Source organism: Trachemys scripta, chromosome 7 (assembly GCF_013100865.1).
Source record: "Trachemys scripta elegans isolate TJP31775 chromosome 7, CAS_Tse_1.0, whole genome shotgun sequence".
In the NCBI taxonomy this organism is placed as follows: Eukaryota; Metazoa; Chordata; order Testudines; family Emydidae; genus Trachemys; species Trachemys scripta.
In genome coordinates this window covers 11,346,905-11,369,761 of record NC_048304.1, presented here as the reverse complement: position 1 = coordinate 11,369,761, position 22,857 = coordinate 11,346,905, and the positions used below count along the sequence as shown (strand labels likewise).

General features: G+C 38.9%; 1 protein-coding gene across 1 annotated transcript in view; it reads left to right on the top strand.

Moving 5' to 3' along the window:
- The window catches only part of PDZRN3 (PDZ domain containing ring finger 3), a 201,876-nt gene that overhangs the window by 73,461 nt on the left and 105,558 nt on the right, over positions 1-22,857 (top strand). The window lies entirely within an intron of this gene.

Genomic DNA, 22,857 nt, shown 5'->3' with positions numbered 1-22,857 from the left:
GCTCAAACTGCATCCTCAATGGAAACCTGCACAACACGCACAAAGGACGAGACTGGGGTCTTAAATTCATAGCATTGCTAGCCGCTAAAAATCATGGTCTTCATAAAGACAATGGATATATGGCTTAATACAACAATCTGTAATCCACTTTCCCTCCTTTGCTGTACTATGACTGCCGAGGTTCTGAACTGGCCACTTCACCTTGAATAGTATCTTGCAATATATGTTAGCTCCTTGTGCAGAACAATCTGTTTCATCTTGTATTTATCTGTGACACTTTGAGTAACTTTCCCAGACCTGAAGAATAGCTCTATGTAGCTCAAAAGCTTGTCTCTCTTTCTCTCTCTCTCTCCAGCAGAAGTTGGTCCAATAAAAGACATTACCTCACCCACCTTGTTACACCTTTAGCAGGCAGAATTGTTTTTAATTTAGTTTTTAAATTACATATAAATGGATGGCTCAGATTAACCGTTTTAAACACCTGATCTCCAGGCAGGTCTCACAAGAACTCACATTATGACTTTGAATTTTTTATGATAGGATCTTTGGTATCTACCTTCTGGCCTCCTCCTTAATGTTATCTCTGGAAAGTCTTTTATCATGATGGCCTAATCTCCAGCTCAGGAGGGCTGTCTATATGTACTTATAGAGTGTCATTGGAGAGCCACTTGAGGCTATCCCTTCTCTCAAGGCCGTCAAAGAGACAATAGTGGAAGCTAACATGGCACTTCATGGGAAAGAGGAGCACTTCAGGGACATACAGAGACAGATTTAGAAGGGTATTTAGATAGGTGCCTAATGGGACTTTCAAAAGCACCTACGTGAATTAGATGCATGGCTGTCCCTTGGGTAAAATAAAATAGAGCGAATCGGGGTGACCACCCTGGGCCTCGCACTTTGGGGGCCCTGCGCTTCAATAAAATCGGAATGATCCCAATATTTAGCCCTTTGTCCCGCATCCCAACCAATGTACGATCGGGACACCATTTGTCACGATATTCAAGTGAGGAGGTAGGCGGGGAGGTGAGGCGGGAGGCAGGTGGGCGAGCAGTGTGAGGAGGCGAGCAGGAGGCGGGTGAGGAGGCAGATGGGTGGGCAGATGGACAGCGAGGAGGAGAGCAGCGGTCGGGCAGATGGGGGGTGCGTGCCAGATGGACAGCGGGGAGGCGGGCAGGCGGGTGAAAAGGCAAGCGGCGGGCAAACAGGGGGTGAGGAGGCGGGCATGCTGGGCAGACGGCGAGGAGACTAGCAGAGGGACTGATTTGTCCCAGGCACTGCACCCCTCTAGGGACGGCCCTGGTTAAATGCCTGATTCCCATTGACTTTCATCCTATCTCTGTGTTCAAGTGCCTAAATGCCTTTGTAAATCTGGCACATTCAGATTTGTTAGAGCCAGCAAGCATAAATTTATGAAGGGGGAAGGTGTGGAATTAGTAGGAGATACAACTAAGGGTATGAGAAAAATCACTCATCTTTGCTTTGCAAACATCCCAAATTCGACTTGCTGAAAAATGTTTTTGCACCTGTGATAGCTCCTTCTCTCCACCGAAGTTGAATGTAACCTCAGAGGCTTCTGGGAGTTGTATTCAACTTCCTTCCTAACAGATTGGCCTCCTCCCGAAATAAGGCATATCTGGAAGAATAGGGAAGAATTCAACAGGTGACCCCCAAAAGCCCATTAAGGAAAGTTTTCTGCTGCTGTCTGTCTTTTCAGATTCAAGCCTACAAGGCTTATCAGTCCCAGTACGTCAAATGGTTTCAGTCAAGTACAAACATAAACATCTGTTCTGTTATATTTTGCAGTGGTTCTGAGTGCATATGTCCAGCATTGTGAACAAGCATCAACTTCAGAGAGCAATAAGCTACTCTTGGGCTGTTTTGTTTCTTTAGTGAGCAGCAAGCAGTTAATGCTCAATGTGGCAAGCCAGAACTTACCCACACAACTTTCATAGATGTTAGTGGCAGCCACACAGCTAAATACCAGTAACCACTTACATGCAGGATTACATTTTCACACCATTTTTCGGAGATATATGTAATAACCAGGGAAATGTAAACAACTCAGTATGGGGAGAACTCAAAGTATTATCCTCTAAAGTACTGCTCCCGGTGGGGCTTTAAATGAAGGCTCGGGAACACACACGAAGCAGTTCCATAGAATTGTTGCTCATACATATTTTCATTGATACTATTTATGTCTTCTACTAAAAACATCTGCTCATAAAGCCAGACTGTGTCAATGTAACTGGCAGCGGAGTACTGTGGGCTGCTTGATTCTAATTATTTAAAAGGACAAAACTAAATTACCTAAAGAATAGCCTACAGGAGCTAGACTTGCTGAAGTATGGCAAAAAGTTAAATACTTTAAAATGGCAGCCTTAAACTCCAGTCAGAGTAGGTAAACTTAAAAAAATGCAGTTGGGTTAATATGCACTGCTTTGGCTTAGGCCACTGTGCATTAATTCCTGCCAAAAGTATTTAGAAAAATGTAAACTTAATTAAGACAGAAGGATTGATGTGGGTATTGGCCTTATTTTTATAAATCCTTCATTATTGCTTCATTTGACTTTGCCAGTGAATCTTTTTTCTTTGATGTTAAGCTTATAGGATTAAAATCAACTTGTTAAAATTGAAACCTGAGGTTACAGGGAAGATTCATTAAGATCAGAGTTTTATCAAAGTTGCTGCTTTTCTAAAAAAAGTAGCACTTTAGAGAGCTTATTACTCTGATAAGCTTTCATTTCTTCTTTTTGCTTTACCTGTTTCGAGTGAGCTGCACTGGATAGCAATTGTAATTCTACAGGGCTGCATAATATTTTCCTCAGACCTGAAGTGATGCATTTTTAAATAAATTATCAATCATGCTGTATGCCATTTTTCTTCCAATAAATTTGATACCAGAGATTTTACATTCTGTGAATCACCTGGATCCCCAACACTTCCCAAAACTCTCAATCTCTGAGGACTTAGAATCATAGAACCATAGAACTGGAAGGGACCTGGAGAGGTCATCTAGTCCAGTCCCCTGCACTCAAGGCAGGACTAAATGTTATCTAGACCATCTCTGACAGGTGTTTTTTCAACCTGCTCTTAAAAATCCCCAATGATGGAGATTCCACAATCTCCCTACGCAAGTTATTCCAGTGCTTAACTACTCTGACAGTTAGGAAGTTTTTCCTAAAGTCCAACCTAAACCGCCCTTGCTATATTTTAAGCCCATTGCTTCTTGTCCTGTCCTCAGAGGTTAAGAAGAACAATTTTTCTCCCTCCTCCTTGTAACAACCCTTTATGTACTTGAAAACTGTTATATCCCTTCTGTCTTCTCTTCTCCACACTAAACAAACCCAATTTTTTCAATCTTCCCTCATAGATCATGTTTTCTAGACTTGTAATCGTTTTTGTTGCCCTTCTCTGGACTCTCTCCAATTTGTCCACATCTTTCCTGAAATGTGCCACCCAGAACTGGACACAATACTCCATTTGATGTTTAATCAGCACAGAGTAGAGCGGAAGATTTACTTCTCGTGTCTTGCTTACAATACTCCTGATAATACATCCCAGAATGATGTTTGCTTTTTTTGCAACAGTGTTACACTGTTGACTCATATTTAGCTTCTGGTCCACTATGACCCCCAGATCCCTTTCCGCAGTACTCCTTCCTAGGCAGTCATTTCACATTTTGTATGTGTGCAATTGATTGTTCCTTCCTAAGTGGAGTTCTTTGCATTTGTTCTCATTGAATTTTATTCTGTTTACTTCAGACCATTTCTCCAGTTTGTCCAGATCATTTTTAATTTTAATCCTATCCTCCAAAGCACTTATAGCCTCTCCCAGATTGGTATCATCTGCAAATGTTATAAGTGTACTCTCTATGCCGTTTTCTAAAATCATTGATGAAGATATTGAACAGAACCAGACCCAGAACCGATCCGTGCAGGACCCTACTCGTTATGACCTTCCAGCATAAGTGTGAACCACTGATAACTACTCTCTGGGAAGGATTTTCAATGGCAACTTGCTGGAAGCCCCAGGAGTGTACCAAATGGAAATGAATATAACTTTTAAAATAAATACACACAATCATACCAGATCCTTGCATTTGAATCTAAATAGAAATTGATTGTTTAAGTTAATCAGGAAAAAATGGCTGTTGACCAGATTTCTCCTTGTTATGTAATTATGTAGAGGTTTCAGCTGTGTGTACATTTAGCAGATGGGCTTGTACTTTGTGCAGTAACTACAGTATGTATGTTATCCAGAGTCTAATCACATCATTTGGAATCTTATCTGTGGTTTTGTAATGTGTGTTAAGTTGCAAGTATTATGTCATTTGCCTACATTTTACAGAACCTCACATTTGAAGTGTTGGCACTAGTCTTGAGGTTAGTCACATTAATAACAAACTCTATAACAACATTTACTGCTACACAGAATTTCATAGTAAAACTAAACATAGTAGTGGCTTCGTTATTTAGCAGTGGTCTGATGTATCAATTTTATTATCACAGGTGTTATATTGTAAAAATTGCCTATATTATGAACTACAAAACTGCACTATAAACCTGAGTAAAGAGGCCAGGCAACCATACAGAACTGCTGCATTCTAGAATCAACGTACTAGCTTAGTCTGATGCCAACACCACTCCGTTGTACAGTAATATATATAAGTAGAGCAAATCATGAAAAGGCATAAAGGGGTTAGCATTACAGAGCGAGTTTAAACCTTATACCTTTATCTTAATAGCAAACAGCCTCAAAATATACATGTATCCAAGTACTGTTCAGTGAACTGAAACATACTGGCCAGAGCTGAAGAAATTGCTGTAACAATTTAACACCGGGTAAATAAAATGCTGAAGAATAATGGACACTGCACTGACTTGTATTATAAGTTTCGCACCATGTCACTGGTGTGTTGGAAAAAACCAAACTGGGTCGGGCCTGTCGGCTGGTGTGAATCAGCATATGATTATTTATTTACACCAATTGAACGTCTGGCCCGTTGGCTTAGTCTCAGCTCTTATTTTATTTTCTCTTTTTTTATTTTGTAGTGGCTTAAATTAGAATAGATCAATGTTCATATTCCTTACACTTAATTCTTGATCCGTTTATCTAGGCGTATTGGCCCGGTAGCTGATTTTCAGTCCACTACATGATTCTAATACTGGCTTTTCTTCTAATGCATGATTGTGCATTTACAGTACTTATTTGTAGCCTGTACATAAAAGGAAGACAATGGGTCAAAATTCACACAGCTCGTACATTTCTGGACTGATCAAAGCATTGGGAAAATTTCCCATAGGGAACAATCCTGAACTGGCAAAGGGGTGGACTTGATCTCCATCCCAAATGATTCTGTTAAAAGAACTAATTATATATAAAAAGAAGAACAGGAGTACTTGTGGCACCTTAGAGACTAACAAATTTATTAGAGCATAAGCTTTCGTGGACTACAGCCCATGCATCCGAAGAAGTGGGCTGTAGTCCACGAAAGCTTATGCTCTAATAAATTTGTTAGTCTCTAAGGTGCCACAAGTACTCCTGTTCTTCTTTTTATATATAATTAGTTCTTTTAACAGAATCATTTGGGATGGAGATCAAGTCCACCCCTTTGCCAGTTCAGGATTGTTCCCTATGGGAAATTTTCCCAATGCTTTGATCAGTCCAGAAATGTACGAGCTGTGTGAATTTTGACCCATTGTCTTCCTTTTATGTACAGGCTACAAATAAGTACTGTAAATGCACAATCATGCATTAGAAGAAAANCTCTTAATTAATTGGCCTCTCAGAGTTGGTAAGACAACTCCCACCTGTTTATGCTCTCTGTATGTGTGTATATATATCTCCTCAATATATGTTCCATTCTATATGCATCCGAAGAAGTGGGCTGTAGTCCACGAAAGCTTATGCTCTAATAAATCTGTTAGTCTCTAAGGTGCCACAAGTACTCCTGTTCTTCTTTTTGCGGATACAGACTAACACGGCTGCTACTCTGAAACCTGTAATTATATATAGTTTTAAAGTTGAAATTAGCACTGTTTCTCACATGTCTTGTATTAGTGTGCTTCTGCCCTCCTGCCTAAAAGTCTTCATTACTAGCTATTTACATAATAAGCATATTACAGATGATTGAGTGCACTAACAAAGCACAAGTTGAAAAAAATACTGACATAATTTGTTTAGAATCCAAAATTGTATTATTTTTATGGCATATAAGTTATATTTACTTTGATCTGTAGATTGGAAAAGGCTGATAAAAATAAAAAATAAGTTATTTATTTCATCCTCAAATATCTATTATGAACAGGACAGACTTTCTCCATAAGGCAGGGGGGGAAATTGTTTAAGTAAGAAAAGTTTATCCTCTTTTAGGATTTTAAAAAATAATGGCAGGCAAGAGATCGGCTTATAGCTCTGGAACATTTACAAATAAATGTGAATAAGCACATTGTAAAATTCACAAACTTACTTCAAACCAACAGAAAAAAAGTTTTCAGGGCATAGATTCCAAATCAATTTCAAATGCCACCAACCCACTGAGCCAAGCATTCACTCCAATTCAGAGAAGTGCAACAACATTCCAAATTTGTATTATAATGTCTTAGAAAGGTCAATAGGAAAAACTTCAGTGCTCATCTGCAGAATTGAAATCAAAACATGTTACATGCCAGGAAAGTGGAGACTGCAGCAGCCGAGGACAAAGATTTCTGCTGCTTAGAACGTTGGTTTGTGCTTAGTTTTGAACTACTTCAGCTAATCAGTAAACTAAAAGCAGAAACTACCATTAGAAAAGCACAGTGGACAATTCTATAAGGAAAAAAATCACAGCAAGCATCACCTCAAGATATATTTTCTCCTCACACTCCTTGACAGAACCTTATGGAAGATCTTCAGAGTAAGAGAGAATTTGCAGGAACTAATGGACCACGGACAAGAAAATATAGGTGGATGTTTAGAGTTTGTTAAAACAGATAATCGCATGGAAGCAGCTTCTAACCACCCATCCTTCCCCATCACAGTCCCTGAGTTGTGTTGTGTACTTTGGACCTAGACACATTGATTCTAATGAAAATACTCGCCAAGACAGATATTATTCTGTCTTGTCTTTAAGAATGGAAGAATTGGGCCGATCGGAAGGGCAGAGAATGAAATTCAAGGAATGGAAAGTGCTGGGCCAAGACAATATGTTTATTCTGTGGTTAATTTTACCTTTGAGCTTGATTACATTAAACATTTGGACTGACCAGAGGATTGAAATAGGAGAATAATACATATTTATTCTAGGTATTTTATGAAGGAATGACACCGATGACATACTTAGCTTTATAGAAAATGTGATTCCCCAAGTTACTTATGGTAAATATAGAAAAATGTCCAATTTATGTGGAAAAGCAGCTATACAATCTCAAGAAGACAATATAGTACAGAAAATCTTATAGCACATTTTAGAAGATTAGAGGTGTTAAATCCAGCATCCTGGCCAAATTCCTCTTTTAGTCATTCTGCTGACCTAGATTCCCTTTGGGGTTTCAACAGGATATGGTATAACTTTTACCTCCTGTCCTTAACTTTTGTGTAGTGGTATTGTATACTGTTAAACAGTTACTTCACTTCAACATAGAGGTGACTGTTCTTCAGATGGATCTATGTAGTTTTTAAACTGCTTTGGGATCCGTCTGGATGAAAGATACCATGTAAAGACCAGTTCATTAAGATCATAAATGTCAGATAGTTATCATGGCAGCATCTAACTTAGCAGATAAAGAAAGCACACTAAACGCAGGGAAAAAAAGGTTTCCAGGACAATACAAAGATTAGCAAGTCCACTTTAACGTATCTTAACAGATACATGAATATGAAGAATAGAAAAAAGGAAATGACTAATTAAGGGACAGCACCCGGAGTAGCTTCAGTGTATTTTGCCAGACTCCAAGACCCTGATTGAAGGCTGAAACAATCAGACTTCTGATACTTTTAGAAAAAAGTGAAAACATAAAAATGGTGAGGGAGAAACAGTAAATGAAGAGAACAATGAAGAGAACTGATATTACCAGTCTTTCTTCATTTGTCAAATATTCATGTACCATCACAGAGACTCCTTATATGTGAACTATGCAAAAATGAGCCCTAAAATTTAAGAGACTGAAGATCTGAAGGACTTTAAAAATATATACTATTTAGATCTCCCTCTCAACCCAGCCCCTCAGGAAAAATGAGTGAGGAAAGGATATTGTAGAGAGTATGAGCACAACAGAAATTATGGACCAGAAAGAACTGTAGAGGAAGAATGGTGCAGAAGGGAAAAGGTCAGAAGAAGAATGGTGAAGAGGAGAGAATGACAAAGAAAAAGTAGGTGACAGACAGGGAGAGGAAAGGAGAGGCAGGGCTTGTGGCCCATGTGGACCCATTTCACAGAATTTGGAGCAAGCTGCAACTTCATAGTTGAGAAATTAAGCAAAGGGGCCCAGAAACAGTGGGCACCACAGCACTCTGGCCCCACCTGACAGCCAGTCACAGGGAGGAGTTAAGTGCCCTGATGGAGGAAGCGCCTCTGTGTAGTGAACTGAGGAGTCTTTATTAAAGAGACTAATGTAACAGAAATGTCAGGATTCTGTTGCTCAGGAGCTGATGACTAGTAAGGCAGCAAAGAAACTAGAAGCAAGTTCCTTTTTGCTAAATATTAATAAATACAGAAAATAAATACTTTTTTGCAGGCAGTCCTATGAACTCTCACAACACACTTTTACTTCTTTCTGAAATCCAGAGTGAAAACTAGCTTTTGCAAAGCTTCCTGACCTCATCCAAGCTGGGAAGTAAAACACACAAAGTGCCCATGTGATTCCAGTCACTTGACCAATCACAAACAACCCAGCATGAAAAAACGACAAATGAAATTCTGGAAAGCACGATGAAACTTTTGTGTCCAGTATCATTAATTGGGAATAATTTCATGTAGAGCTCCCTTAAAATTGGTAAAACTAGCATCTTTTTGCCTTATTCACTATACTCAAATCCAAAACTAGCCACATTAGCCTAAGATTTAGTTCATCTATTAAATAGCGAATAATAAAAACTGTATCATTTGTATAATCTCTACTATTTTTATTAATGCTCTGTTTATCTTTCAATGGATTTATCTCACCAGTAGTGCCACTGTTTGGTAGCATAGGTTTGGCATTAATTTAAATGATCAAGTATGAACCTTTCTAGAACATTCTCTAACATAAAGACTCTTGTTTTTTAAAAACAGGTTTAATTTATAACCGTTTCTTTGACAGTCATCTTACAAATATTTTGTTAATTTTGTGATGTTTTTATAGTCTCTAATACATGTAAACATGAATAATGCTGCTGAGGTCGGAATTACAAATATCACACTTAACATACAATTTAACAAAGTTTGAAGTAGCAGGCTTTGTTTCATGTTCAATATTAACTTCTTTCCAGAAAAGCAATAATAAAATGTGTTGGCTATTACTTTATAATCTGTTTAGGCATGCCAGCTTTCATTAAGGAACATAAAAGCTTGGCTAAAGAGAAAAAAGGTCTGAAAATCAGAAGGAAAATTTCCCATTTGCTTTGCAGTATTACTCCAACTATAACCTAGATGTAATCTATATTGATGTAACGCTTTATATAATTCTTGTTAAATAATCACTCGAAACTTGTCTGAAAACAATAAAAGTATAATGTCCATATTGTTCATGTATTTGTTTCTATTCATCCCATTCTTGTGTGCAGTTACAGGCTTTAAGCTATGTAGCTGGTTTATTGTAAACTTCAAAAAGAATGCCAGGTAGTTTTAATCTTCACAATGTACTGCATGAAAGGAGTAGTTGCAATGTTTGAAGGATTAACTAGCAGGCGCTTTAAACTGGCAACTCATGTAAGCTAGTGTCCCCAGTCAACTTCCAGCCAAGCATGAATTAAAGCAGCCAAATTGGCAGCTGGCATTAAGGAGCACTCCGACATTGCATGGGTCTTTGGTTTTTAGTGGAAGGCCCTTGACATCAGAAAGGGTTGAACTTTGACCTTGACCCTTGCAACCCTGAATATTAGCAAGAGTAATTTGTTAAGGGTTATTGTGTGTGCAGCCCTGAGTCTGTTGAGCATTTAGCAACTTCTAAAGCAAACTGCAAGGAGCAGTTTGTAAACTGTGCTGTAAAAGGAACCTTACATATACATTCATATATATTATGCACAAAATAATATGTTCAAAGATTATTAATGTTGCAGACCCAAGCAGCAGAAAGTTAGGATATGTGCATATGCATTATGATACAGTTATTAATTAAACAAACACATACTTTTTTTTCTACAGGATGGACTGTGCTCACTGAATGAGCAGCTATTTTATATGCAATTTTTCATTGTTCAGTGTGCGGCCCCAGGCCTTATTTACTGCACACCATTTAAACTCTACTCTGAATGCAGAATTATTCATTTCCTTTGGGGCTTTTCTATGGTACTCATCACTGTAGCATCTGAGTTTTTCACAAACAATTTATTTTCACAACACCCCTTTACGTTAGGGGGTATTATTATTCCCATCTTACAGATGGGGGACTGAAGCACAGAAAGATTAATGTAAAAAATATCCTCCAGTTTTGGATACCCGTGTCTGAAATACCTTGGGCCTGATTTTTCAGAGTACTTAGCAATATGTTGCTTTTTTTATGTTCAAAGTTTGTATGACTTCAGTTGCAGTTGTGAGTGGTCTGTATTTCTGCAAATTGTACCAAAGATCTCAAGTTGGGCACCCATAAAATGTGGAATATGTAGTTAGCGGCCACCTGTTAGAAGTTTGGTTTAAGTGACTTGTCTAGCATCACGCAGGAACTCTGTGGCAGGGGCAGAGATTGAATCCAGTTCTCCAGGGCAGCATTCAGCTACCTTAACCATGAGACCATTCCTTTCTCATCCCTTTCCAGCCAGTCTTATATCCACCTCATCTCCCTGGGGTCCTTGTTCAAGTCTCCTTGCCAGCCAGTCAAAGGCTCTCACCTCTCTGGCTCCTCATCCTGTCTGTCTCTCCAACACTTCCCAATCCCTCCCCAGCCCAGTCTCGGTATCTCTCTTTCTCACGTACACACACAGCATCCAGTGCCAATCTTCCCCCTCCTCGCCCCAGGCTCCATGTCCCAATCCACTCCTTCCCATCCCCAACTCCTCTATATTTCAGTGAAGCTACGGCAGGGGAGCACTGAGAGCACAGGAGAGACAAATCTCCCTGCTCTCAGTTCCTCTGCCCTGTATCTCTCCCCGCCATTGCTCCAGGGAAAGTCATGTTCAGCCCTGGGATGGAATGTGCTCAGTGCAGACACAGTCTCCAGAGATTTTAGCTGCCAAATTCCAATGAGTCTCTATTGAGTCAATATGGGGTGAGATTTTTTTTAACTAGGCAAAATTTGGGCATTTGAGCAAAAGGCACATCCTTGACACTAGGGCGACACCCTCTACTAAATTGCTGAAAAGCTAGATGCTATATCTTCTCAGTGAAATAGCAATGAGAAATTTTTTTTAACAAGGGATAAATAAAACAACATTTTCCCCCTAAACTTCTTGTCAGAAACAGCTGAACCATTTTTTGCAAAAACTTAAAAATAAAATATTCTAGCCTAAGGCAGACACCCAGCATGGAAAAAGTCAGCCCATTGGTTAAAGTTCAGTAAAGTTGTAAGCAACTGAAAACATGGTCTTATAAGGGAAAGTGTCAGGCAACTTTAACCTCAGGCAGTGCTACCAGTCGTGCTTATAATATACAAAATATATATAACATACTTTAAGATTTGTACCCATTGAACTGGTTTTATCCTCTTCCTGGATTATTTACATATTTACATATTCAATTTCACCACTGGATACTGGAGGTTTTAGGATCAAAACAGCGCAATCAACATGTCATGGTGGTGCCATGGCATCTTTGTCACAAAGGATTGTGAGGTTCCCTAGTTACTTGATGTTGTGTGTAAAAAGGATGGAAGAAATGTTGTTTAACAATGGACATTCTGCAGCTGTGCATTTAACAAAACAGAGCTATTAAGAAAGCTATATAAGGACTATTAAAACCATATTAATAAATGATCACCAGGTTACATTTGAGAATTATTGCAGTGATCAGGAATACTGGATTTCCAGAAGGTAATTTTCCTTCTCTGGTAAAGCTCCTTCCCCCCACATCCTTTTGATAACCTTTATTTTTAATTATTAACAACACTAGGTTATTTAAATAGTTTAATTAATGCAAAAATACATCCTTTGGCATGATACAGTTCTGTTCCCCAGTGTCTCCAGGACAACAAAGACCCAGAGACAACAATTCCTGTTCTATTGACAAAGAATTGTTCATTACAAGGCTGATTTTTCTCTGTTGTTTCCTTGATAATGTCAGCTAAATTTTCAAAGGGAATACTTAAAAACAAACAAATACAAAAAAAACCCCAAAAAACCCAGATCAGCTGGTGACTAGAGAGAAATCGAACCAGATTCACTAGATGTCCTCATCTGCTTCTACCAAAGTAGGACTAAATCAAAGGGCTGGTCTACACTGGGGGGGGGGGAGGAGGGATTTATCTAAGATATGCAACTTCAGCTACATGAATAGCATAGCTGAAGTCGAAGTATCTTTGATCGATTTACCTTGGGTCCTCACGGCGCGGGATCGACGGCCACGGCTCCCCCATCGACTCCGCTACCGCCGCTTGCTCCGGTGGAGTTCCGGAGTCGACTGGGAGCGCGTTCGGGGATCGATATATCACATCTTAATGCGATGCAATATATCGATCCCCGATAAATCGATCGCTATCCGCCGATAAATCAGACGTACCCAAATTTCGGAATCTATTTCTAATGGCAACTAGGAGTCTGTAGTCCTACTACTTTGTGTCTCAGATCCTGTCTTAAATAAATTCATTAACATATTTGGGAGTGTTGTTTGAGTAAAGAGTGTAAGGTCTGTTCCATAGCCTGTAGGTTATTGGAATTAACTTTGGATAAGGTTTGATGTAAAGGTTGGAGAATTAATCAAATTTTGCTGCTTCATTAGCAATGATATTTACTGAGAAAGTTTCTCTTTAGTTATTGGAAACCGTATTGTAGAAGGGTGTTCCAGGTTTGAAGGCTTCAGTCTGTATTGATACACATTTTAACTGCAATGTAACTGTTCAAGTTACTCACCTGCAAAAGTGTTTGCAAGGTCAGGCCCTTCACTTTCTCATGGAAACAAATCTAAGTTGCGTATTTGAGCTGGACGTGCATATGGTATAGCATCATGACTGAGTGCTATACCATATGATAGCATAGCCTCAGAAGAAGAATTGAGTTTTGAATCCATAATGGATGTGAAATGTAATGAAAAAATTCCTATAACACCTGTACATTGAATATGCTGTATTATTTGTTCTGTATTATTTGTTCTACTGAATAGTCTCTCTGCAAATGAAAAAAGTAATCCTCTCATGAATGCCTTTAAACTATTTTTCAGATGTTTGTTTTTCTGAAGTTGGGGTTGGTTTGTGTTTTTAGATGATTTGTCAGATTGTGATGATCTATTAACTTTATGTACACTTTAATGTATTTAGCAGACCCTTGACTTTGAGCCAGAAAACACATTGGGCCAGATCCTGAGCTGGTGGAGGTATGCTGGTTTACATCAGCGGAGGACCCATTTCTCTGTTACAGCAGTTGTAGATGTTGAACGTGCAGTGTATATCTTGAATGGACAGTGAACTCTTTGGCATTTGGAAGGTTGAGCTGAAAGGGAACATGTGTTGAACAAACCAAAGAAGAAGAAAAAACTTCCAGCTATTATTTGAGACAACTGTTATTTAGAAATTGCCTCATCCAATGCCCAGGAAAGTCAATGAAAGAGCTCCAACGGGCATCAGTTCAGTCCCATACTGCAGTATACACACATTTTCAAAAGGGCACTCACTCATTATGGCAACTGAATTATTCAGCATTAACCAGCATCATAGCCACCTTCATATTTCTGCTGGTTTTGACCTTATGAAATATTGGACCCTTTCCAAAAGTTTAAACTCAGTTGAATACGAATGCTTTTCATTTTGCATTCTCAGTTAAGAATGCCACTAACAGAGCACTTTTCTTCATAAATCTGAATTAATTAAATTACAGTGTGCCAGTGAAAGTGACCACTTATAAATACAGAATCCAACTCGGTGGGTCTCGTCCTTGAAAATCCCTCTTATTCGGAATAACTGAGCTTACATCAAAGCAACTAGTGAAGACCAAGGGCTCTTTCATTTTTTAATAAAGAGATTTTCTGCTCTAAAGGCACACCTGACATTGTTTGCATCCAGAGCAAGTGGTCTGTAATAAGTGGCCCAATGGAGGTTTAAGCCTGCTTTCAAGGGTCATTGGCTTTCCTGACTGTTACTTGATCTGTTTAGAACTGGCTAATTTGTTAATCAGAACAAGGCTTAGATCTTACTGTGATTGCCCCTGAATTGCTGTTACACACAGACACAACTTTTTAAAAAAAGAGTTCAGTACCAAATTTCGATGTTCTTTGCTAAAATGGAAAGTGTAGCTTCATACAGCACAATATAATGACTCATGCCATTGCAATTGTGGGCTTTTTACATTATTTAATAAGGGAGAGTATTAAAACTAAAGAAGCAAAATTAATGTTCTTTTAATTTTTGCATCAACAACTTGCCTCTTTATCTCATAATTATACTAGACCCAGTTCTGATCTTACTTCCATAATTGTGCATGAAATTAGAATTAGCCCCTCATCTCTTTATAGACTACAGTGGAATGTTAGACCACTTATAGGAAACTGTAAAAGCTCAACACGTTAGAGAATCTGAGGGCTTGTCTACATGAGGAAGTTGCTCTGGTTTAACTTTAATCTGCTTTTAAACCAGTGTTGTTTAAACCAGTGCAAAAGACTGTCTGGACACTTATTTCAGAATAAAAGTGACTTACTTCAGTGTAATTAAGCCGCTTCCTAATTGACTTAAGCGAAACTGAAGCTCTTATAGGGTACGTCTACAGTACCCGCCGGATCAGCGGGTAGTGATCGATCTATCAGGGATCGATTTATTGCGTCTAGTGTAGACGCGATAAAATCGATCCACGAACGCTCTGCTGTCGACTCCGGAACTCCACCATGGTGAGAGGTGGAAGCGGAGTCGACGGGGGAGCGGCAGCGGTCGACTCGCCGTTGTCCTCACGGCCAGGTAAATCGACCTAAGATACACCGACTTCAGCTACGCTATTTGCGTAGCTGAAGTTGCGTATCTTAGGTCAACCCCCCCCCACAGTGTAGACCTAGCCATACTGAAATTAGTGTGTCCATGCAGCCTTTTTTGCAAGTTTAACTACATTGCTTTAAATTCACACCTTAAGTTATACTGATACAACTTTCTCATGTAGACAAACTTTCCCTGTAAACACACTCACTCTGAATAAGAAGGAAATATGAAGTAAGGGGCTCAGTCACTGCTAGTGGAAGGAGAAGCAGGGCCAGCTCTGGCTTTTTTGCCGCCCCAAAATGCTGTTTTTTAATATTTTTGAAAGCTTCTTGGACAGACACTTGTCCTGGCATCCGCCCATTAAGATCTAATTTCCAGTTCAGTTAGCACGCTTTGCCTTTTTGAACTGGTCACTTAGAAGTCATTGTAACTGATGTGTGCCGCTTTGCATAGCCTTGTGTATGACTATTTAGCTAGAAAAAATAGGAGTTAAATCTTTAATGATACAAATACTGTTGCAGTTACGTGTACAGGAAACCTGATTTCTAAGCCATTCTCAGACCCTTTGTAAGTAGAATATTTGTAAGGAAAGACATGTTAGCAGCATCTCTTGATCCTTGTTTGAAGGATAATATTGACATCATGCTCCTTGCTCCATGTACACCTAAATCACTTGGATAACGCTCTTTTCCATAAAACATTAGATACCAAATCATTGTGCTCCATTTCCTCAGTCTGCCCAGTACATTACTCTAGGTCAGTCCCATCACATGAAATAAAATATATTCCTAGCACATCACAGTTAGTCTTTAACTGATTGACTGTAGTTAAACAGTAACAGTGAGAGCGTTCACATTAGCAGCACCAGTGGCAAAAGCAGCCACACAAACAGGTCATTCATGAGAACAGGCGAGCTTTTTGATAACTTGAGCCTTTTCTCAACACTGCAGAGTGAAGCAGGATTATCAAAGGAAAAATCAATCTAGCCCTGCATCTCAGGTAGATTACAGTCTAAAATGAAAGGACTCAGGGTATCCAGTAAGGCTTGTTAGTGTTCAACACTGAGAAGTCCACCATAACCAGTTCTGGGGGGACGGGGGAAATGGTGTTCTTTGCTTGGACTTCTGTAGCGCTATCAAGTTATTTCAGTGCTCTTGATGGCATAGTTACACAGTAGACACAAAATGAAAGCTCCCAACATTAGTTGTAATAATAATTGTCTTGCCAAGACTGGGGGCACGCTCGTTTACATCAGCCTCCACCCCATCCATTAGAGGATGGAGCTGACCAAAAAGACCATGGGGATGACTAAATCTATCCAGAACAGATGAACTAATCTTCCTCCACCACCCACCCACTTTGCACCTGTGGATGATCATCCAGCAAAAAAAGAGAAAGAAAAAAAAAGGCAGGATACTGAATGCTCAGTTAGCAAATACAATCTTTGTGTCAGATACGCTATTGGTCTATGTGCAGACCACATAACATGCCTATTGCTTCACTTCAGATGGTTTGGGAGAGTGGTCCAGTTAAGCAGCTTTCCCACCTCTCACTTGTCTCCTTTCATCTCCTGTGACATCCCTTTCATGTTTCTGTGTGTTTTGTGAGGGTGTTTTTTGTTATTCTGCTAAGCTGGCTATGGTAGTGCTGATTAGACCATATTTAGGAAGCACCAGGAATTTATTTCATAAGCACTTCTTCTGGATAATGAGTATTTCCTTGAGAGTTGTGGGTACCTAACCCATATTCTTTTCCTGTGGTATTTGAATATTGGATTACCTGATTATTCAGGTATATTTTGGTGAGACACAGAATGGGCACACTGATAAACTCATTCTAGTTTTAGAGGTATTACAGGTTGGTAGCAATATTCCCTGAAATGGGATATAACTCAAGAACCAATAATATCTCTGGCACTAGACTGTACTAAGCCTGACAGATATATTCCCAGCCCATCAATACGTTTTCATTCCTTAGTGTCACATTTTCAAAAACAGCTGCTAAATATGTCTGCAGAAGTTGTGTGTGCAAAACTGCAAACGTAAACTGGGGAGTTAACCCTCTGACTGCCTGATCTGTGCACACAAGTGGGCTTTTGCAGATACAGAACTGGGTGCAAATGTAGGTATTGGATTGAAGCCACTTATAGAATTTGGCTCTTAGTGATTATATATGATTATTTGCATATTGCATAAAAAGCCTTATCCTGCAACAGTGGAGTACATGCTGGTACTGTACAGGTATATACAATACAGTGACAGTGGCAGGTAATCGCTATTATTGGCCCATATCCTGGATCACGTAGGGTTTAAGAAATGGTATGAAGGAGATGAGTGAGGGAGCTGACTGGGATGCTGTTCCGGGCACTGGAGGTGGATGATGACAATTTACAAAGTACCAGGAAAGTGTAATTGGAAAAAAAATCCAACACCACGTATGTTACCATTGTTCTGAAATATGAAGATGATTCAAAGAAGATTTTCAAAGCAGGTGTTATATGTATTATAATTATGGATTCAGTTATTTAGAGTATTATATTACTGGATATTTTGACTATCAGAGCAATTAATTCTGCAGCTCAGTATACACAATACCTAGATTTTTATCTCTCCCTTTCCAATTAGATGAGTAATTTTGACTAATACACCACTTCCTCCATTCCCAGTGCTCAGAGAAAGAAACGTAAAATATTTATAACAAAATGTTTGAAATTTCAGGGTACTTATATACCATGGTGGTGATGAGAACGGTGCAAAAGTCTAGAGTAGAATCCACTGTTTTTCAGTTGCTTATAACTTTCTCAAACAATTTCCTCTTGGCCAGGAATTTTTTATGCCTGATCTCTTTTCAAAGTCAGGTGGCTTTTTTCCCCGTTCGATTTCGGGGAAAGTTTCAGCAAAATTAGCTCTGCCATTTTTGAATTCTGGGTGCATTAAAACAACTGTAAAAGCAATTTTGTTCAGGTGTGTTCAGTTTTGTCATTGGGCTTAAGATCTAAGAAACAAGCCAATTCTGAAGGAAACTGATTCAGTAGTTTTAAAGTTATCAGAAATGGAAGGGACTTTGAAAATAGGTGACATATGCATGGCAGACTTTACCTTTTCTTTTTTCTGCTCAATCAAAAACAGCTTTTTTCCTTAGATTTTTTATATCTTATTTTCCCAAGTATTATAATGCTCTGAAAAAAATTACATTTTTCTCCACAAAAGATTTTAACAGAAACTCAGTGAATACTTTTATTTAAATTAAACCATGGATCCTGATATGTCCATGTGAATATTAGCAAGTTTGCTTTACAAGGGTGCTAGTTAAGCAAGTGGAATATTAGAAACAGCTCCTTAAACCTGATCAAAATCCCGTGTTAAAGATTAACTTTAGTTGTAAGCATATGTTGCAGGATGCATACAGATGTGTTTATTATTACCTTTAACCACAACATTTTACAATTCACAACATACTCTCAACTACATCTCCCACCATTGTCAAACTTAACTGTCATTAAAACAATCAAGTTAGTGTTGCTATAGGATACTGGCCAACGGCTAGGGTGAGGTCTAGACACAGATTTTGTACAGAATATCTTTTTTCAGTTAGGGTTGTGATTTTTTTTTTTTTACCCATACACTTGTACCAACCCATAATGTGCACATTATACCAACATAAAGGTGTCTTCCTGTAGAGGAATAAGCTGTGCCAATATAAACATTTTTATAACCATCCACACTAGGGGGGTTGTACTGCTTTAATTATACCAGTATATTTAAAGAGAGACAACTTGTGTGTGTAGACAAAACCCCAGGCCTTCGTGGGCCTCCTCCCCCGCTTTCTACAGAGGGGCCAGACATAATTTCATTTCACTCAGAAACAGTCTAATTTTCAAAAGAAAAAGACCACGGAATTTTACAGAGTTTTTGCTCATTTGCTTATGCAAGCCTCAAATGGTGGGGCTGCTGAAAAGTCACTGCCAATAAAGAATGCAGTTCTGTACACTCACTTTTGCCTTAGTTCTGAGGCCCCCATATTAACCTGCTTTCTCTCTCTCTCTCTCTCTCTCTCTCTCTCACACACACACACACACACACACACACACACACACACACACACATACACTCTCTCTCTCTCTCTCTCGGATCATGTCTCCCGCAACCAGAGGCACTCGCAAGGGAATATGCAGTCTCTGTACTATTTTAAAGTCGGTTTATTGGTTTGTTTGTGAACGTCAGTACTTTACAGTTCATGACCTCAGTTCAGGAAAGCATTCAAGCATACTCTAACGTTAAGCACATGCTAATGGAACTTAAGCATGCGCTCAAGTTCTTTTCTGAGTAGGGCAGCTCTCCTGAATCAGGAAAAAAGTATCCAGGTAATTTGAGAAAACAAGCATCTTTACCTTCAAATACTATTTTAAATATTGTTTTAAGTGGCAGGTTCATAATAACTCCTTGGCCCTTTAGCTGTTTTTAAGGCAAAACTGTTTAATTACCTCTATTAAAGTATAACTTCTTTCCCAGCTTTACATACAATCTTTTACTATTCAGCCTCTGTGCCTCATGAGATTATAATACTGTACCCGGGCACAAAAAGTTAAAGTTGGATTTTCACCCTCAATTCAGAATAGATTTGATTTGATTAATTGAAATCAGATGCTAATTTATGGCCCAATCCGGCAACCCCATAGGCAGTCTCACAAAATTCAATAGGAATAGATGTGTATATTAGATCTACTCATATAACAAGGGTTTGGGGGTTTGCACTTTCTGTTTAACTTAATTAGTGGCACATCTAGGTTTTCTTTTCAAATCAAGGCCCCAGGCAGTGGAATTCATAAGTACTGGTTTGCCAAAGTAGAATTTATTTTCAGAAAAACAAACCAAAAACAAGGAAACTTATCTTTATTTTAGTTAGTGTTTCAGTGAACAATGAAACATAAAATCAAAGAAGAGCGTGTGCTACTAAGAAATAAACATAACAGCTCCTGAAATATTTAATCGATATATCCTATGGAACCACCATATACCTTCCACAGGTTTTAAATTTCGAGTGTACTTGTGAAAAATTCAGTATGAATTTTAGGGAAAAATCTGACTAGCATTGCACGTATTTAGTTCTGCTGCACCAATGTTTATAGAACTGGTCAGAGAGTGTTTTACTGCAACAAGATGAATATTTATTAACAATTCAAAATGATCTGTTCCAAAATGTACAGTACACTCACAGAGATGTTTTACCACAGAAGTCCAGGTGTTTCCTGTCTGAAGTTTGGAATGGCTATTAGCTTATGATAGGTTTACTAAGCAATGCTTTTATAGCTTTAATATGCAGCAATGAAATATTTTACTTGGTATCTAATGCCTCAAAATACAAATGGTTACAGTCACTGAATGCAGACATGCCTTGTTTAATGCATAAGATGTACTTGAGAAAAGCATGTATCATATGGGCTAATTTCTTCTTCCAGATCTTTGCTGTGGTTTTCTAAAGAAGTGTGCTAACCGTGCCCAAAAACACACAAGTTATGTTTTCAAACATAGTTGCAAGCCAAATGTTTAATTTCTGATTCAGAAAGCTGCTGTATTGTTAACACCTCCGCTTTCTGTGAAATAGAAGTATTACGCATATACCTGAATGGTTATAAGTTGTGATTATAAATAGAGCCAGAATTAATTTAGCCATCTAAAGGACAAGCACAACTTCTTAGAGGTTTGATTTAAAGTGAATACAGTGAAAGGTTGGTTTTAAATGCTAGCCTTACATACATGTATTTGGCTCATCACTGAAGAATAGACCACTTTTTGTTACTCTTCGGACTAGGTTGCCACAGCTCTTACACAATCACGCAGGAGAGTAAGGTCTTCACCCTTGTTCAGTTTGCAAATCCAGCCATGGAGGGGAGAGCAGGAGTTGTTCCTCTGATATTTCCCCCTGCAAACAATTGCGTAAAGGTAGCAAGGGGCAGAAAGTGGGAGGAGCCCTGTCTCTGTCTCTCCCTACCCCTCCCATACTAGCCAATCAGACACATATGGGAAAGCAAGCTGCTCGATAATAAGGGATGAAGTGATTTACTCCTCCCCACCAGAGCAGGCAGGGAGCAGGAGAAGAAATGACTGTCAGGGCCTGTCTTGATGAGCAAAAAGGGTGGGGGTTTCCAGTCACGGTAGCTCAACCATGATTCCTTAACATGCCTAAAAAGTCATGTGAAGATGCAAACTAGACTTTTTTAGCTTATGCTACAGAACATGGCCAGTTCGCACAGCTTCATATTAGCCTGCATCTTAATGGGGCTTTTCAATAGACTTAAGCTAACCTAATTGAAACACACCCCTTTTCCCTCTCTAGACAAAGTCTTAGTTACCATTCGATCTCTGATCTGCTTCTGGGACAATGCAGCTACAGGTCATCCCAAACGGAGAGAGAATTGTAAAATCACAACCTAGCTCTTATTCATAACAGAGATGCACCATTATAGTTAACGTCTATCAGATTTTGATTAGCTATTTTTGTATTCAGAATTATTAACACCCATAAAATTTGATTTACATCTGAAAATTGATATTACAGAGCTTTGCCTCTAGAATAAATCACACCGTTTTTTTCAGACTACAAAAATATGCTGTGGCCTACATTGTGACTTACACTGCCATGACATGGTCCCCAGCTGGAAAGTTTTACTTTAGGGTTGCAAATACGTGACATGGTGAAAGACTATGTACTTATAACAGTTCACTGAGGAAGTTAGGTTTTTGTTTATTTCTGGTTATCACAGATGGACTCAATAAAGCTCACAGTCTTCAGAGTGTCTCACTCAGATCCAGTGTCTCACTCAGATCGGCACTCACAGTTGGAGGCAGATTTTCAAGAGTGCTCAGCATCAGTCACCTCCCATTGTGACACTTATGACCCCAACGAGCTCAGCTCTTTTGAAAATCTGATGGTTGATTGTGGGTGCCGAGCGTTCCTGAAAATTCTGATCTAAATGATTAGAAGAGCAATGGAAAGCAAGAATTTCTGTACAGTGTTTACATGTGACATTGACATCACTGGGAATTCTACAGCAGATAATGTATAGTATAATGAATCTTCATTTGATGCCCCTTCCCTCTAGCTGGCATATTGCACTGTTTATGGAATATAACCACCCCTTTTAAGCACTCTGACCTTAATTCTAGTTGTATTAATAATTAAAATATACCATGCAAAAAGAAAGTCCAGAAAAGATGACAAATACATAATAATATAATAATAATTAATATCAACCATCCCCCCACATTGAACCACCTCTTTCTCAACCCACCCTCTTCCCAAATGCCTGAAAGGAGAGATGAGCTTCGCTGGGAAGCAAATTCCACAACTGACATCAACCTCCTCTGTTTTAAACCAGGGGTCTCCCAGCTCAAGAGTCCCTGGTGATCACAACAGAAGTGGGGATAAATTATGTCTCCATGTCTCAAACCATTTAGGGCTTTGTAGGTTGAAATTCTTAAATGCCACTGAAAGTTTAGCGGAAACCAGTGTAAAGTACATTTGTATGTACTATCTAAATGATGTACCACTTTATAAACCTGCAGCCACATACTGTATTAATTTCAGCACTGAGATGGTCTCAACCAGTAGTCGATTGGAAAGCACTTCACAATAG